Below are 16,562 nucleotides of genomic sequence, written 5' to 3' on the forward strand. Positions count from 1 at the left end.
TTCCCTTTCTGCAACTTGTGACTGTGGCCTCTTGTCCTTCTGCTGTGCACTTGACCTGATAAATCTCTTTCCCCTCTAACTGTTCACAAGATGCGCTTTCTCAGATTCATGCACCCTCGTTCAAAAGGAAAGTTTCTAAATAGAGTATTGAAGGTTTCACACAGAAATATTAGTGGACAATAACTGGCTAGAAAGCTGCATGCCAAAATATCAGAGGATGGAGGTAGAGCAGCTGAAAATCATATAGTTGGGAGATACTTTCTACCAACTCTCAAAGCATGCTCAAAGCATGTCCTTGTTTGGAACATAGGTTTGCAGGTCACAAGCAGCAATTATAAAAAAGCACAGCAGCAATATTTCGCAGCTCTGAAACAGGCACTGGTGAGATTGTGGTAATTACCACGGCACTGTGAGTTCCTGTTACTTGTGCTTGGAACTGATGAAATATGATACTGCCACTGCAAATCAGCTTAGGACCATTTACAGTAAGGTCTGAATGTGAGACACTGAGCCACGCAAGTGGAGTGGTTAAACTGCCCAAACAGGTGGGGCTAGGAAAGGGGGTGGTTTCATGAAAATATGACCATCAAATATCTAACATCTTTAAAAATTTTGTTTAGACAGTCTTGTGTTATGCGTGCTAGTATGCTGTCTGTGTTATTTTTTCTCCTGCCCTTGTCTCTCAGAGGGCTCCTTTTAGCTGGTATTACCTTTATTTGTATGGAAGGACGGTCTGTTTTTAGCATCCACAATCACTCTCCTTTTCCACACATGGGCCCACATGGTCGCTCTGTAGGAAGGATACAAAAACATCACACGGAGTAAGAGACATTTTCCATAAGTGTCCCAAGATCTTCACCTACTTCAGTGTTTTGCAGATTTAGGTACTTAATGAGGACACAGTTTGGATGAAACTCCATTATTCTGATACTTTGTTTGTCCTCTGCCCTGAATGAGCAGATTTTGTCACAATGCTTGCTAGGTTTTTCATGTCATGTATTTATTGTTAGGAATGGAATCTGTCTGCTGGGTATCTTTATGACCTTTTTCCCCACATTACTCTGAAAGATGCAGACACACTTGCAAGAAGTATTTCAGCACATGAAACTGGAAATTTTGAATGTTGCCTTCTGCATGTATATTCAAGATGATTGAAAACAGTTTGACAAGTAGACATGACTAATTTCTCCATTGCTAGGTAAGTTAAATCTTCTATTTCTCTTTTTCAATACTCTCATTTGGAACTCATCTGAGACTTCAGTTTTAAATAATATCCCTAAATGACAAACAATTAAAAAACTGAAAGTAAACTTTTAGAACTGCAGAGTATTCATCAGTTAGGTTGAAATTCTTTAAAATATAGTCTTTTTACATGCATTGGAAAAACTAGTGTTTATTAGCAAAGTTATACTGTTATGTGATCTTAAAAACAGAACACTAATATTTTTGTAGGTGTGCTGGAAAGCAAGAGGTGACTTTTGGGGCTTTCATAGTTTCATTTTAGTTCTAAAGTCTCCTTAAATACAGGCAATTTAAAATTTAAGAGCATTGTGAAGTTTCAAAACATGAAAGCCATTCATAACTCATTGCTACACATGAAGATTTACTATTTAGACATCAGTGGAAGGGAAACACTTTGCTTCTGTCTTAACTTGCTATTGTTTACTTGATAAAACATGTTGCTAAAACCTTCCCATCAAATACACATACATCGATAGAATGGGATTCCAGTACTTTAAAACAGAACTTTCAAATCAAATTAATCCTTGCTTTGCCCTGTTCTTTATATTGTAATTTTTGTATAGCATTGAGTGGTAATGGCTTTCCAAGTTTACAAAGGAGCGTTTTGATTTTCATTGAGGCATAGATGAGGCTTAGCTATCTCTCTTTTTGATGTCAGAAAACTGCCAAAGCATTATGCCAAGCAGAAAAAAAAATCACAGTTTTGGCAGATACTAAAGTAAACATCCATAAGCCACAGATAATACCACATTATTGGCATTGTGCATGTTGTACTGCCTACACCTCTCTGATTAGGAAATAAAGTCTGATAAGTATTTGAGAGCAGTTATTGCTAGAAAACAGGAAAAAAGACTGACTATGGAGCTAGAATACAAACCATAAGAAGCCTGGAGTAAAAACTCTAGGAAATAGGGCAGTGCAGCAGCCTCTGGGGAAGGATCCTAGAGGACAACCCAGAAAAGGGAGTCCTGTTCTGTGAGGGACAGTTATACAGTCCCAAGGCAACCTCTGTGAATGAGCCCAATTGCACCAGTGCAGTGCAGTTTGTGATGGACAGGAGGATTGATCTGAACTATCACTCTTCGACTCTGTTTAATTCCACATAACTTCTCTTAATAAGAGGAGAAGTCTATTGCTTTGGGTAGTTCTTCAGTGGTGTTTCCCCTTCCCTCCCTGTTCTGTTATTCCATTTATGAATAAACAAGGCACTCTATTTTCACTGCAGCTCTAAGAACCAAGTGTAGGCTCTATACCTTAGCAAGCTGTAAAATCGCTTAGCTGGCTGGCATTTACCTCTTGTACTGTAATGCTCCAAGGAACTAGTGCTGTCATGCAATCCCACAGTGAAGAAGTGATACTAAAATATACCATGTGACAACTTCTTCTTTTCTTTTAAACCAGATAATATGACTGATAGCAAGTAGGTCACGATCTACAGCTTGCTGCTACTTAATGTCTCTGAGTTGAGCACAGTCTTAGTCAGTCTGGAAATTTCTAAATTATCTTCTAGGAAAATACCTGACCTAGGGACTTGGAACAGACTGTTTCCCAGCTTCTTCTGGGGTAAGGTATTAACCCAGTGATTATTCAATTTTTAGATGAAGCACTTCTCAACACCTAATACAGTCTGCATTTAAAAATACAAGTCAGATAGTGAGGCGAAGAAGTCCCTTCTGCCATCGTGACATGAGTAAGTCTGGGGACATCCAAAAGTATATCAGCAAAGCTGCAGCAATGAATAATCTTTTCAGCTCAGCTTTTCCATACAGTCCCATCATCAGCAACCAAAGTGAGTCTTTGCAGCTCCTCCGTTCTGCAGCTTCTTCTGTTTCTCCCCATTCCCTTCCCCAGACTCCTCCTTCCCCAGCACCTCCTTGCCAGCTCTGGGGACCAGGAAATACATGAGAACTTAAGCTTTCATCTTAAAAATTAACAAATACAACAATGACGAAGATGTTTTCTGTCCTTCTCCTTGGGAAGAAAGGCTTGAGTCTGTGAGCCATGACAAATCAATGCAAGTAGTTACAGGAATCAAAAGCTCATTGCTGATTGTTGCTGAAGATCACAGACTGTTTGCATCCCCCCTAAAAACTGGTATTTTGCAGTCTTACCAAAAAAAACCCCAAAACTGTATATCCTTGATACTGGGGGAGAGCCCAGATTACGTGAATGGAGCAGTGACATCCAGGCAGCTTCAGGTCACAGCAGGAGTTCTTCTTGCTGAAGAAGTTGCATGAAGTGAAATGTTGAAGAGATGAAGAATAAAGGGCTAGTCTCAGACTGGAATCTGAGCCCAAGCTGCAAAAGTGACTGACCAAAGTTAGCTGTTTGACACTTTGGTTTTAGTGTCTTTCTCTTCTGCCCTATAATTCAAATGATCACTGCATATCCTGTCTCTCTAAAATAGATACAAAAGTGATGCCCAACTGCATTATGCTCTTTTGGTTTGCAGACAAAATGACCAGAATTCAGCCCCCAGAAAGGCCCAGCAGCTGCTTCCACAGGGCCCAGAGCCTTTGGGCTGCTTACGGGCTTGCTACCTGCAGTGCCCTGCAAGTCACGTCTCACAGAGCCTGGACCCACGTGTGGGGATGGCCCAGCTTGTGCACCCCACCACTGGGAAGTGTCATGAAGAAGAATGCAGCTGGCAGTGGGTTAGGTAATACCAACCTGCAAGATGGTATCCAAGTCACTCTGGGTATCCCCAGCTCAGCTAGATGGAGCATCTGTCAGGAGCCTGTCTCCAGGCAGACAGCTATTGAAATTGAAGCAGCCAAATCACTGTCTTATGTACAGCTGGAAAGCCCAGGCCCTGACTGTGTGGGCAGGATTCAGGGCACATCACTGTCTCATTCATCTGCACAGCAGCCGGCCCGCACTCAGGTGGGGAGTTTCTCCTGAGGGGAAATTGCAGGGCATGCAGGGAAAAGAAGCAGTGGCGATGAGCGAGAGCTTATTTTGGGACAGGTTCATAAATAGCTCAGATGGCAAAAGAGAAGAAGAAGGAGCTTAGCAAAAATCTCTGAAGTTGGTGCCATGAATATTTTTGTAAGCCACACTCCTGCTGTCCTTCCAGAATTGTCCTATTCCATTCCCTGCTTTACAAACCCAACAGCAGAGCCATGCACGGACCCCTCTCATGCAGTGCTCATAGAAGGCACTATTCCCATTGCAGGCATGGAGCCCTGCACTAAGGGTCCCCTTGTTTTGATTATGTAAAGAAGGCTCCTTACCCAGTAATGTCAGTAATTGGGCTGAGGTAGCCTCCTTTGGACAAGTTTCTTATAGACTGGTATGATTCAGAGGCATTTTGCCATGGGCAGCCTTCCTGGATCAATGGGGGGTTGGTGGAATTTTTTCTTCCTCAATGAACTTGCTTGTTCTCTTTTCTGGTGTCCTTGAACGCCCCTGAAGAGAAGGCAGGATGTACTGGCAATGCATTTCTCTTTGTCTGTGCTTGCCGTGGGATCTTCACTTGCTCTATTCATCTCTGCATGTTTTAACACCTTTTTTTACCCTGACTTTTGGAAAGCTATCAGGACTTTCTTGTGCCATCTTGAGTTCTTCTCTTTTTAGCCAGGCAGCATGTGTAGTCTTGACTCTGCTTTCTTGCAAGGCCTTTTTGCTTTTTTTCTTTTGTTTTTATTTTCTTTTTCCGTCCCCCCCCTTTCTTTTCTTTTGTGCCTTCATTTTAAAAAGTTACACTGAAGTGAAGCTGCTAGTGTTGGGGAAACTCAAGCAAACTCTTCACTTCTAGCTGTGTTTTCTAGGACTGTGCTCAGGAAATGCCACTTTTTCTGGAGACAATACCTGGCTGGGATGCCTTCATACTGCCCAGTTAGTTTATACTCTGGTTTGCTTCAGGATCTTGATGTCCTGATTGTCAGCAGCACGCAGGAGGTAATTCCCTGCCAAGTCTGGCTGGGAGCAGCCATGCAGCTCCCTGGCAAGGCACCCCAGTGCTCCAGGCACCTCCAAGCTCTCCGCTGCACGGGCACGGTGGGTGCTTGCTGAGCTGCATCGCCTGGCCAGGGTACACATTACAAAAGCCACTCAGACATGGGGAGCTTAGCCTGAGGTTGTCACCTCCTGCTTCCAGAAGGTGAGTTTTTTTGACATGCCCATTGTGCACCATATATCCTCCTATGTGAAATCCAAACTGTGCCATACACAGGTTGAGTACACTAGGTTTGTATGACATTATACAATCTGTGTGTTTGCTGTTGCTTTCTGGGGGTCTTCAGTACTTCAAGGTCCCTTTCCCAGGCAAAGTTGATGGCTCACAGGGAGAGGCTATCCAGTACTTCTTGAAGAAACATCATTCAGCTTATTTACAGTCCATGTTAGCAAGCCCATATGTCAAAGAATTGGAGAGTAATTAGACAGTATCTCCTTTAATGTTTATTATAACTGCCCAAACTCAAGTACTTTACATATTGCATTCTGATTTCGGACAGATGTAATTTTCTCAGTGGTATCTCTGTTTCAGTCTTGTTTTCCTGGTGATTGGATCGGCTCTAATGAGTTTCTTACCTCCATACTCAGCCTATTTGATTTTTCAAATACACTGAGAACCCACATCTCCCCATGAAAATCATATGACTTAGAAGATGCCCAACCTTTCTGAAAAATCAGCAAAATTTAGTCTTCCAACAAGGTTTTCAACTGGCACTCAAATGTCTATTTGCTACCGAAAGCTAAAGTCTAATTTTAGTCAAAGATGTTGGCACGTGTGTGGATCCAATAAATTTCTGAGACTGGCTATGGATATTTTTAATAGTGGGTCATTCAAGCTGTTATGTTGCTATCTCCCCTTTATGCAATTCTACTATTTTCCCTTTTTATATAATTTTCTTTCAAATTTGTATATTATTCATAACACAATATACACCTTCATTATAGATGAGATGAGCTATTCTTTTCTGTCTCTGGTAGCCCTAGCAGCCTGTCTTATCTGACTGCTTTGCAAGCTGGTATATATTTATCCTCACAGAAGAACCCTATGAGATAGAAAAGTGCATTTGTCCACAAATGTGGAACTAAATCACAAGCAGCAAAATGATGAAGCTATCTGAAAGTTAGAATTTCCATGCCAAAGAAAGCCTCAACTTTTCAAAGAAAATTTCTTTTCAAAAGAAAACCTGATTTTTTTCTCGTGAAGAGATAGTCAAAAACTATTTATTTTGAAATTGGTAGCTTTTTTACATTTTTTTTGGGGGGGGAGGGATTTCTAACTGAATTTCCCCCAGGGACTGGAAGTTCCTGACTGCCAGGGCTCCCACACCCCCGCTGCGGAGTCAGGAGCCAAGGCTCAGTGCTGCACTGACAGAGCCAGAGATTCCTGTCTCTAAGCTGAAGCCCTGGGCATTTCACAAGGACATGTTGCTAAATTTAATCAAATATTCAGTATTTTTACAGGTCAGTGGAAAATTAATACAAAGAAAAGAATCATAGGTAGATTTCCAGATTATGCCCAAAGAGTAAATAGTCACTAAACAATTAGAGGTACATGTAGACCAGATTCTGTATCTGGGAAAATAATTGTCAGAAATTTTACAAGAATTAACAGAAGTTTAATGATTGTAATGCACCACAAAATATTTTTCCTATATTCAACATCACATTTCTGTCACCAAAACAAAGTTCATTACATTGTTCTGTTTTTCTCTGGAAAGAGAATATACATGGAATTTTTTTTTTCCTTTACCTGTAAAAAGGGTCTAAATACTCAGCCAAATGAACTGGTGAAAATGTCACCAATAAGGAATATGACTAATGCAGTGTCATGTATCTTGTTGCATAATATGACAAGTACAATATGCAAAACCCATCCTGTCTCCTTAAGCAAGGTTTTTTCAATACAATAGTAAGAACGGGACATATTTAAATAGTGCTGCCATTATACTTTCATTATCTGAGTAAAAATGACAGTCTGTCCTCATGCTCCTTGACAGAGATAATCACCTGCTGAGGTGGAAAGTTCTGTCTCCCACTGGCCCTTCCAGAGAATTGTATTTTCAGGGACATGAGTGGGACTAAATTTCCTCTGTATCATCATAAACTCATCTAAAAGTGGAGACAGATTTAAAGAAAAACAATATTCAAGCCATGTGAATAACTGATTTTCCGGTTTGTGGTAGTTCCAACAACTATAAGTTTTTCCAACAACTGGGAAAAAAATCAGCCGAGGTTAACAACAAATATATTATTTCAGCATCTTCAGCAAACTGAATGATTGCAGAAAATATTTTGTTGTAGTTTGAACTCACAAGAGGTAATGTGTTGCTAATATTTCACACAGTATAGCATTTCAGTTGTGAACATTTTGCAGAATTAAACAAAATATTGGATGGAATTTCACAGGGAAATATCACTGAACAGAAAAGTAAAATCCTTCTGCAGGCAAAACAAAAGTAATAATCTTTTTCTTTTTTTTAATTTGAATGTGCAGTTTTTTCTTCCTTGGATTCTGATGTAAACAACTTAGCCTGATTGAAATTTATTTTAAAAGTTGGAGATACGGTACATTTTCTACCAGAAAAGTTTTGGTCACAATATCTCTCTCAACTATCTTTGGGCTATTGATAGGATATTATTGCCAAATGCTTTTAAAAATCTGGCCAGGCATGTGAGGATAGAAACTGTTATGAGCAGAGCACATCTGAATAGGCACTTATTTGTGTGCCTCATTGGAAGCAGAGATCTGAAAATTTGGCCACAGAGATAGTCATTACTTGGAAACCAGGAGACAACCAGTGAGTACACAAAACTATTGATATGAGCTGTCATGCCATCCGAGCCAGATGGCCCACATATCAAGATTTATAGTTTTTCACACATCTCCAATGTTCTTAGCTCCGTATAATAAACAGAAGAAGAAGACATGGTCCCTGCCCCTGTTTTTCCTGGAAGTCTGTATTTGAAACAGCATGTCATATGCAGGGATGTCCACCTGACTATGCTGCCTGTTACCTGAGAATGGTAGTAAATTTTCTATTCTACTCTTGTTTCTAAATTTATTACAGGAACATAACTTCAAAGAGTACACTATATTTTTGAACTGAACTTCTATTTAAAGCCCTTCTTTTCTAAATTTGATCTTCCCCTGCATCCTAGCTGAGAGTGCAATGTATTCAAAAATACCATAGCATGGTAGCTTTATGTTGTGAACTTCAGGCTAATGGATGCTGCTGTCTCAATGCTATTTTTGAAACTGAATTTTCTCCTGCTGCTTATCTTTTTACTGAGCCATCTGGCAGATTTAGGATGCTAACCAGTGGAGCTGTACTGTGCCATGTATTAATACGGATCTCATGAATCACTCAACAGGTCAGATTTAGAAAAACAAGGCATTTGCAGCAGACTTCCACTAAAAATGCAGTCTGGCTAATTAACAATCCCCTGTCTGCTAAAATATGCCAAAGGAGCAGAGGGGTAAAGTCTCATTGGAATAAAATAGAGGGATGGGAATGATAAGGGCTCATGGCTATTTAAGGGAGAGGGTGTTGCAATACTGCTCAGGTCAAAAGTGCCTTGCACTTTAAAGGTCCTCTGTGCAAAAGCACACATGATGAAACTTTCTGTGGAAAGAGTTAAAGCTGCCAATCAGTGACCAAACTTTCTAGCTGTTAAAGATACTGTGTACATGAAATGACTCGCTTTGAATTGTCTGAGTTATCCAGTCTTTCTTAGATTCCTCTCTTCCAGAGCAAAAAAAAGTACAGAAAGAAGCCTGGTCTCTGGGCCATATTTAGATGTTGGGCTGTGAGCTAGCAGTAACATTTAGAGGCTGGGGAAGGAAAGGCAAGTGAATTGCAAGCAGCTACTGTTGAATAGCCATGACTGAATAGAGCTGCTCCTTCGTAAAACGAGCAATGAGGTCACAGCTGGGTTTTTTTGGTGAGATGAAATTGCCTGTGTGCTCTTTCAAGGAATCAAGACCGCTGTAAATACCCAAGTGGCCATAAGGAAATATTTTGAGAGTCAAGCTGACTTGAAAGCCCCTGTATTTACTGACGGGAGGCAAAGAATGACAAGACAAATTCTGGTTCCTGTCTGCCCCTCCCCTCCTCTTGCTCTGGGAAACATCAAGCATAAACACTTAGAAGAATCCAAATCTAGGAACAGCAGGGCTCAAATCCAAATTCAGATTGTGCTGCCTCTCTCTCCCATCCCCCTCTCCCACAAAGCCAGCATGGGCAACGCTGCCGTGTCTTTGGCGTGCTACGATTTCGCAATGAGGCAGTCACTTCCCCTGCCATCGCGGAGAGTGTGAGCGCAGCCGGGCGGGCTGAGAGCCATGTGCCGCTCAGGTCAGCCGCGAGGGACCGGCACCGGCACCGCCAGCAGCCCCTCGGCTGAGCAAGGGAAGGAAATTCCTTTCCGACTCCCCCACGTGATCGACTCATACGCTGAAGCATGAGATCTGATTGCTCATAACTTGTGTCACCCTACGTGCAATGGACTGTGAAATTATGGAGACAAAATTTAATATCAGCTGTCTCAGCAGGCGTTGGTAGTTGACCATGAGAACGAGCATGACTCATTCTTTGTTTCATAACGTAATGCTTGCCTTCTTATATCCCCCCCAAGTAAAGTGGCAAAAAGTGACATTTCTGTAGCGCTTGAATAGCCTAAGCCAGGCCGCTCTACCCCTTTTCAAAGTTTCCTTTCCCTGTTCTCCTTCCCTATAGTTTGTTCCTCTGCTTTTATCTCTAAATCTATTTTTAGCTGTAGCTCATGTTTTATAGCATATGCCTATATGTATATGTATAATTTACATATACCTACAGATTTAAATGTGTTAAAGTATTTTGTGCGTGGCCAGTGTTGCTCTTTGGCCATGTCTCTTCCCCCTGGGTCAGCAGCACTGTCCTGTTGAGCTTTCCAATGGCTCAAAGATCACTGTATCTGTTTTGTCCATTTCTTCCTTTTTCAGTGGAGGATGATGGTGAACATGAGTTCTCCCATGTCTCTTGCACTGCCTCTAGAAATGTAACCAAGATATCATGGTAGGAGTATGGAAATGAATATGATTGTCAATATATTAGGGAAGCTCAGAGCTGAAGGAAACTGATGGAGTAGTTTTCCCTCCAAAATCATGTGAGGGTGTGAGATGACTTTTCCTCTCCCATGTGATAACCCCTCCTTTCCTGTGTAGACGCAGAAGTCAAAGTCTTCCTGGAGGTGCTGAGTGCAAGACTCATTTCCAGAAACCTGAGAGTGGAAACACCCTTGGAGGGTAAAGAAGCCATTCAGAAATCACATTTCCCAGCTGGGAGTGCACGCTCTGTAAAATCCTTCAGTATAATAAAACCAGGTAATGAAAGTGCCACATTGGGCTGTCTCTTTTTGATGTTGAGCAATTGCCTAATAAATGGTGTCATAAACCAGCATTCTAATGTGGGGTTTTATGCCTTCTGCATGGCTTAATTCTCATTAATCATCAACCTAAGCTCTTCAGTTACAGAGGAGCTAGTACCTGGCAGGAAAGGCAGAGAGAATGGCTTGATGGCCAGGAAGTCCTGCCTGCTGTGTCCAGCAGTCCTGACGTCCCCATCTCGACAGCCCCTATGCCCAGAGCAGGCGATGCAGAGAAGGGCTGTTCATGCCTCTTTGCAAAGGGACCGCACAGACTCCCTGTCGTGCCTTGGTGTTTCCTGCCTGCTCTGGATATGAGTGCCCCTGGGCCAAGTGCCATGCTGACCTGTCCGTTGCTGCTGCCCTGTAACCCAGGAGGCTCCTTCCACATTGCCCTCAGGCTCCATCCATCCCTGCACGGCTGGACTCAGCTCACTTCTTCCCTGTCTGTTTTTAGTCAACGGAGGATGTCACCACCTATGCCAGATCAGTACCTCCCAAATGATTACAAATGATACCCTACCTACCCTAGTGCTGGTACATGCTAAAACAAGTGAAAACAGAAATGAGGTGAGAGCAAGGAGAAAGAAGAGCTAATGTCCAAAACAAGGATAATGTATTTGTCTTTGCCTAGTCAACCCACAGCTCAACATTTGTTGTTTTTTTGTTTTTTTTTTTTTTGTCCACATCTATGGACAATGGAAGAAGTATTAAACTGTTGTATTATTCACTCCTTATCCTGCTCTTTCATTAAGTGCCATATGATTTGCTTTTTCAGTGTGCAAATGAGACTGAATCAAAAGGAAATAACTTTGTGGAGGCTGATTTGCTTATCAGAGAAATTGGCTTGCTCTACCTTTAAATGAGCTTGTGATTTATTGCATTTATCTAGCAGATAGTAAGTTGAAGCTACTTAAAGCAATTGGACAAAGAAATCCTCAACATACTGTACTTCCCTACAAGTGGAAGAGGCATGTGAAAACATGAATTAACACAACTTAAGGCCTTCTTCCTGATCCTGTGCATTCCTGCACAGAATCACTCTGCTTTATATGTAGTTGAACTGAATAAATGGCCTGGCTTAAATTACATTTTGGATGAACTGGGTGTGTAAGCTATCCAGCCAGCTTTGATATTTGTGACTGTCACTTGTGCAACTGAGCAGGGTGTTTCACAGACATCTTCTCACAAGGCCAATCTGTTCTTAAATACAAAAATGTGGTAGAGGAAGATGAAAGGGTGGAGGGAATCCTTCACTTGACAGGAACATTCTCTGTATTTTGTTAGCATCTCAGTTCTGGAGTAAAAATAGGAGAAATAAATTCCGTTTTTAATTGTCTTCTACATCTCTTCACAACATTTGGTGATAGTAATGAAAGCCAGCAATTATTCTACTATTATGTCATCTTTGGATTGCTCCCGGCCCTCAGACTCAGGGAAATGGAGTAGCTCACAGTGTCTACCAGTCTTTTCCCAATAACATCTCTGCTTCATAGCAACAGTGAGTAACATCCTCTTTCATTGCATGCACTATTTCAGAGTGTCCCTCTCCCACTTCTGCGAAAACATTGTCTGGCTCCAGGAGTGAAGGCAGCAGCTTTTCAAGCATTAGAAGCAGCAGCCCAAGCACGTCAAAATATCAGAGCAGTTTGACTATTGCAGTAGGTGACTGTTGCCGTCAACGGTTGCAGTAGTTCCCCCCAGTCAAGCACAGGACCTACAGTCTGGCAGGATACCTGCAGAAGAATACAGAAAAGCTGTACTTCAAGCAAGTCACAGCATCAAAACTTGTGCGACCAAGCAAGGAACCTTATTCTCTCCCGCTCTGGCCACCTCTCTTTCCCCAGACCTCAACAAGCTTCCATTTGTTTTGACAGGATTTCTTCTTTGTTGCTCCCACCTCAGATCTTAGGAGGCAGCACAAATGTCTTTTCCTTCTCTCCCATCCCACTGCTCAGAAGGCTGTAATTGGAGGTAACAGCTCTTATTTTCAGGGTGCTTTATGACATTAATACACTGGCTCTCTTCCTCTTGGTGCTTCAGAAAAGTCAAAAGCAGTGGCCTGGCCTATTCCTCCCTTTTCTGCTCCCTCTTGGAAAAAGGCCTAGAGCCCAGCCAGAGCTGAGCCCTGAGCAAGGGTAAGCAAGTTTTTCCACACATTCCCCTTTCCTCCAAAAATTAGGGCCATGGCATCAGTCACACTTGGTATAACAGGGCATCTTCTGCCTTCCATGAAATCAAGCTTCTTTTTATCAGTACTTAAATCTCAACATGGCTAGTTCCCCTGGAAAGAGTAAAGAAGAAAAAGAGATGGGCAAACTGGGCAGGAAAAGAGAAAATGAAAATGTCCTCTGCTATGTGTCTGAGCCATACCTCATTTAAAAACTATTTATAACCTCTCACTAGTCCTTGTTCTGTAAAACATTTCAAGGTGTATCTGCTTATCTCCTTAGGCAGTACTATAATACCCAAATACAGAACAGATGCACTTGCATATCTTGGGATGAAAGGCTTTAAGAAAACAAAGCTGGTGATTCTAATTTGCCTGTTTTCACCTCCTCTGTGGTATCTGCCTGTCACTTTGTTCCCTAATGTGATCCTTTTGGAGGGGCTTTGACCTAACCTGCATATGACTTTAAGGTGCTTTTGTGTTGACAACTTAATATTCCAACTACGTAGCTGGTTCTTGAAAATGAGATGAATACAAGTGCAGAAGCCATGAAAGAACCACAGGAAATTTCTATCACATTTTCTTGAAGCATTCACAAAACCACTATGAAGAAGGTCTAAACACTACAAGTCTCATTATGTCCTGCAGCAATCGGCAGAGCCCACAGTGAGGATTCAGTACTTTTCTTCATACAGCTGAGGATCTGGGACTCTGATTTCACAGTCAATAACCAGTCAAGTGTTCATCTAGGAGCTCGTTAGAAGAGCAATGGGCAAACAGGCAGCTGGCATGACAGGGAATGATAAAGTGTATGTGCTAGGTGACAACATGGTGAGGACATTCCTGAACTGGTATCATTTTGATGAGTGCTCTGACTGATTTTATAGGAAAATGAAGCTACTGTCAAGCAAAGTTGTTTTACCGCAGAAGCGTTCTGCAATGTGTAAGCCAAAAAAGCTACAGTGCAGCATCCAAAACTTTACAACTACAAAAATGGAAAATTAAAGTTCAGAAATTTGAAATGACATAAATGTATATTTCACTGAAATAAAGAGGTAGTATTGTTTAACTTGTTACTCACTTCTGGCATTGTGCTTTTGCTAAACAATGGTGTAATTGCTCCTTTAAAGGCTAAGCAAATTGCCTTTACAATTCAAGGGGAGGGAATGGAAAGCATTAAAAAAAGAACCATGAAAGGAACTTCAAGGTGTTATTTCCAATTCACCAACCTTCTCAGTGTAATCCATTGCAAATAAAACACTGCCACAAAATATGACGATTCTTCAAACTGTCCCAAGGGAAGATCCAACATAAATAAATACAGTGGGCCAAATTCAAAGGTATGTTTGAAATAACCAAGTTTACACTGGCTCTCTCACATGTGACTATATAAACTGAGGATCAAAGTCCTTTGATTCATATCTTCTTACCAGCAAGAAACTTGCAGTCCTTACATATCAGCTGAATTCAGCCAAATCCATCTAAGGCACATAAGGCTCTTTCATAATACTCTTGCTACTTGCATTAACATGTCAAGTATTATTCTCTGAATAGCAGGCACCAGCCATAGAAAGTTTTATTTTTTTGCCAGGGCTTCTCAAAGCTAACGTCAGTGGGTGAAAACATTCTTCTCTGTATCTGTGCTCATAACAACACACTTCCAATGACAGCGAGGCAAACCTAGCTTGCTTGCACAATAATTTTCCTTCTAGCATGATGAGCAAATGCCAAAGCTACCAACATGTTGAGATGCACTCAGATGGGGCATGAAAATGCTTACGCTTTGCTTTGCTTTTGTATGTGCATTGTTGTTTGCCAGTACTGCTACAGCAAAAGTATTTGTGGCAGTTCCAGTTCCTCAGTTTTCAGGGTAAACCCTGATGTTCCTGGAAGATAGCCTGTTTAATTAGGTAGATCTGGCCTGCCCATGTGAAGTGTGAGGAAGAGGTGGGGGAGGAGTTTTTTGTGCCCTTCAGCTCTCTGCAAGGAGCAGATCTCCTCAGAGATCGCTGATGGCATGAGGTTGCTTGGCACCGCATCCAGGCTCAGCTGTGCCCCGAGCCATGCGCGTGCACTGGTGATGCTTCCAGTTCACATTGTTCTCACTCAGATATCCACTGATTCTGCAGGCTGAACACAAAATAGAAAGAAGCTCTTTTGCTTTGATTCCAGGTTTCTCTGCTTGTGGCCCAAAGCAAAAGTGTTTTCATTAGTTTTTCAGTAGTTTTTGGAATGTTTCTTCCCTTACAAGAACTGCGAAGACTAGACAAGCCTGGCTTTCATTGATGTTTAACTGCTCAGGGCTGCCTTGCAGAGATGCTTTTTCAGACAGATAGAGGAAGCAACATGGGACTGATGGCATGTTTGATGGGGATAAGTGAACACATCTGCTATGCCTATATGACATTTGCCAACATTGGCCTGTTCTGTAGTCATTCCAGCAATTCCTAAAGGAAAGTGAAGGCAATCCTTCCCTCCAAAGCAGTCCTCTCCCTGCAGGTACTTTCTCAACAAGTCCCTTATTTTCTTTGGATTAAGGTGCTTGCCTGAGCATTTGCAGGGTATCAATATCAGGTTTCCCTCAGTGAAGTGATTAATTATATCAGATGGAGGCACAGGATACACTGAAGTAGGAAAGTAAGTGAAGGCATGCAGAGATACAGTTTACAGCAGATTCACAATAAGCGCATATAACAATAGATACAGAGTATAAAGGACAAACCAAAACTATGTATTTCAATGTAGGGCTTTTACAAGGACAAAAAGAAACAGCAAGTACAGCAACAACAAAAACTAAAAATATCAGGAGAGCATGCAAATTATGACCAACCTGATTCTTGGACAAGCTTCTAATTTCTCTGTCTTAAAATCTTTTACAAAATGCTACTTGTGAGCAGTTCTAAGTACTGAATGTTAATACATTTTTATTTAATCAAAGTCTAAAGTAAAGAATCAGCCAAACACCAAGCAAATCAAATAGTCTGCACAGCAGGCCCTGAATCCAGGAAAACTTAGACTGCAAGAATCGCTACCAAATGCAAATTCTGTAGTTCAGATCTTCCTTTGTCTGGGGGCAAGACACTGCTGGCAGTGTTCCTCAGGGCAAATGCAGGAAAGGCTTGTTCATCGTGTTAGTATCTTACCCACTGGTCAAAAAACAAGGGAAGCCTTCTCCTGGAGGAAGGTGCCTTGATGATGCCAGCAATGCGAGTGAGCAAACCCACCTCTGGTGCACAAAATTTAAAAAGTGACTATGAGACCTTTGCCTGGGAGCAGACAGCAAGAACATCCAGGATATGTCAAGACAAGACGAGGCTGAGATGTGCAGTTTAAACTAACTCCTAGGCCATACTAGACTTTTAATACAACTCACAGCACAGGTAGAAGTGGAAACTGCTGCAGAAATGTGAGCGTCTGCACAAACACACAGTGAATAACATTACCTGTGTGGCTGCTACTAATTTAAGACAAGACCTAGTAAATGAGTGAACAAAGAAATTAGAAGAAACAGAGGAAAGATTAAAGCAAACATAGTAGGGAAGTCATTCTTGCAAAAGTTAGCTGTATGCATGTGCATTTGGCAATGATTTGTGGCTTAACTATTCAAACTTGTCAAATTAATTATTTAAAAATGGTAGTATTTCCTATCTTCTAATGAGATATTTGCAGTCAACTGCTTCCTGTAAGCATTGCAGTAAGTTTGAGCTTTAAAGAAAGGTCTGAGATGAGGCAGAAGAACAGCCTTAAAGAACACTTCTGGAAAACTGTATTCGTACAGGATAAAGTGAAG

General features: G+C 41.5%; 1 long non-coding RNA gene across 6 annotated transcripts in view; it reads left to right on the forward strand.

The window, feature by feature from the left end:
* Positions 1-16,562, forward strand: part of LOC135324153 (uncharacterized) — a 155,403-nt gene that overhangs the window by 79,784 nt on the left and 59,057 nt on the right. For 2 of the 6 annotated variants that reach the window (XR_010385501.1, XR_010385499.1), the window contains one exon: positions 10,403-10,561. The exons of 2 other annotated variants lie outside the window; for them this stretch is intronic. This is a non-coding gene — a long non-coding RNA (uncharacterized LOC135324153). Of the gene's footprint in view, positions 1-1,010; positions 1,199-10,402; positions 10,562-12,141; positions 13,849-16,562 lie in introns of those variants that run through there. 2 more of the 6 variants (XR_010385502.1, XR_010385500.1) reach the window with 2 other exon arrangements.

This window comes from Dromaius novaehollandiae, chromosome W (genome assembly GCF_036370855.1).
Source record: "Dromaius novaehollandiae isolate bDroNov1 chromosome W, bDroNov1.hap1, whole genome shotgun sequence".
Classification (NCBI taxonomy): Eukaryota; Metazoa; Chordata; class Aves; order Casuariiformes; family Dromaiidae; genus Dromaius; species Dromaius novaehollandiae.